The sequence below is a fragment of the Chiloscyllium plagiosum genome, chromosome 35 (assembly GCF_004010195.1).
Source record: "Chiloscyllium plagiosum isolate BGI_BamShark_2017 chromosome 35, ASM401019v2, whole genome shotgun sequence".
NCBI lineage: Eukaryota > Metazoa > Chordata > Chondrichthyes > Orectolobiformes > Hemiscylliidae > Chiloscyllium > Chiloscyllium plagiosum.
In genome coordinates this window covers 35,371,552-35,374,234 of record NC_057744.1, presented here as the reverse complement: position 1 = coordinate 35,374,234, position 2,683 = coordinate 35,371,552, and the positions used below count along the sequence as shown (strand labels likewise).

Genomic DNA, 2,683 nt, shown 5'->3' with positions numbered 1-2,683 from the left:
CAACAATCCCGTGTCATGGACTAAGGGAAAGACTTGGAAGGCACTTCAGTGGTGCCTGTCCACAGAGTCCTCTGAGATAGTCTGTTTGTCTTGTCAAGGCTTATTGCTCCTTGATCATCCATCTTGAGGGACATTCACTTGTTCTCAGGAGGCGCTGGGTGACTTTGAGAAGTCTTGGCTTCTTAGGTAAAAGTCACAGCTTACAGCGACTGATGAGGGGGATAATAAATTGGCTTTCTTTCAGTTTGAGGTGTTTTTATTGCAGAGAAAAGACAGTTCCTTCCTTTCTGAAGGTCAAATTATTTGTGACCAACATCCCCTAGCTCCCACTGTTTGAACAGCAGTGCAAACAGCACTTACAATAAGCGTCTGGTTATTTGATTTATAAAAAGTGCAGCAATCCTTGAAAAATACTTTTTTTTAACAACAGACCTTTCCCCTTTTATTCCACAATCAAAAATACAGAAAAATAAAAAGATATGACCTTTACATAATTCTATGACTCTATGTTTCTGTGACAGTGAAGGAATAACAAAATAATTCCAAGTCAGGATGGTGCATGATTTGGAGGGAAATTTGGAAATGGTGATCTTCTCATGCATCTGCTACCCTTGACCTTTTAGATGGCAGAGATTTCAACTTTGGAAGGTGGTGTTGAAAGAGACTTGGAGAGTTCCCAGTGCACTGGGTTTACAGAAAGATTCCTGGCCACCAGCAGGGTTTATCAAACATTCAGAGTCAAGGTTTCAGCCTACTTGCTCAAAACTTAGCCCTTTTTCCAAATCAGTTTTACATACAATTGAAACGACAGACTTGTGCCATTCCCTCTGTCACTCCACTTGCATTCTAACTAAACTGTCCATGCTCTTTTTCTCTCTACCTTTGTCATAATAAAGTCAAATAATCAGAAGTAAGGATTTGGAGTGGAAAATAAGAAATGGAATGCAATAGATAGTCATGGAAGGACAGCCACAGAGAGACCTCCCAACAGGGAGATATTTGCAAAGGAATGGCAAATACAATTCCAACATTTAAAAGACGTTTAGGTATATGGAGAGGAAATGTTCAGAGGGATATGAGCCAAACACAGGAAAATGGGACTAGTTTAACTTAGGAAATCCAGTCGGCATGGACCTGTTGGGCCGAAGAGCTTTTTTCTGTGAATCTATGAATGACTTTGCCGACATTTGGATGGGTATATATGAATAGGAAGGGTTTGGAGGGATATGGGCCGGGTGCTGGCAGGTGGGACTAGATTGGGTTGGGATATCTGGTCGGCATGGACAGGTTGGACCGAAGGGTCTGTTTCCATGCTGTACATCTCTATGACTCTATGACATTGGTTTTGGGTTTCCCCATATGGCAGATCTCAGATCGAATCAGCCATTTCAAGGTGCATCAACTTGGAGTGAAAACAACCCTCCTGTCCTTGGTCATCTCCTGCCATCCATTGCTCTTACTCCCCCCTTCAATTCCTCACTTATGCTGATTAGATTATAATAAAAGGACAAAGAAATAAGGACTGGGAACAATTTATATAGAACTCAGGCAGAACGACAGAAGGCGTAGCCAGAAGACATTAGTTTTCATTGAGGACAGAAGCGATTTTAAAAATGGGCTAAGTTTTTGATGGAGTAAGCTGAAAACTTTGGCTGCAAAGTTCTGTGCCTCAGCATTTTTGATGTGCCTTAGAGTGAAAAAAAGGCAATCAAATTCAAGGTACCTTCTTCGAGACTTACTCACCCTTCCTCAGCCCTTAAAAGGAGAGCTCCATAATGCTTCTTTGCTCCTACAGACTTTTAAAACCACAATTTGCTGCCAACTAATCACTATATACTAATTTATCCCCTCAGTTCTAATGCCTTTTTCAACCTTGATGGGACCTTCACCGTGTGAATACGCTGAATAAACAAAGAGTGTTTCCCCATCACTGGTGCACTACAATCTCTTACTAAAATGATGTGTGAATTTTTGCCAAGTAAATAAGATCCAGTTACTTCCTGCTTGGGTTTTATGGAATTTACATTTCTTAATTAGCTGACTGCATGCATTGATCGTGATGTGTCTGTTCAGCAGGGTAGGCATCCTCCTGTTGCTTAATAGAATACATTGTAGCATTAATGTTGAGGCAGAATTGCTTAAATTATTGACAAATACTTAATACCCTGGTAATTATTTCTCAGGAAGTGTCTGGAGGAGTAAAAAGATGAATATTTAATGGAGCCAGCTTACACAGATGTGAAAATGTAGCTGTCTTTACACTTCATCAGGCAATGCACTGCAGGGAGCTTTGGAGAGCCTTGAGCTTGGACATGCTCTCAAAGTAAGCCCCATCTATGAGACAGATGTATTAACCCATTTGAACCTGCAATTATTGAGATATGGCAGCAGATTAGATTAGATTAGATTACAGTGTGGAAACAGGCCCTTCGGCCCAACAAGTCCACACCGACCCGCCGAAGCGAAACCCACCCAAACCCCTACATTTACCCCTTACCTAACACTACGGGCAATTTAGTATGGCCAATTCACCTGACCCTGCACATCTTTTTGGATGGTGGGAGGAAACCGGAGCACCCGGAGGAAACCCACTCAGACACGGTGAGAACGTGCAAACTCCACACAGTCAGTCGCCTGAGGCGGGAATTGAACCCGGGTCTCTGGCGCTGTGAGGCAGCAATGC

At 42.3% G+C, this 2,683-nt stretch overlaps 1 long non-coding RNA gene across 1 annotated transcript in view; it reads left to right on the top strand.

Annotated features, from left to right (window-relative positions):
- Positions 1-2,683, top strand: part of LOC122540751 — a 70,492-nt gene that overhangs the window by 12,854 nt on the left and 54,955 nt on the right. The window lies entirely within an intron of this gene.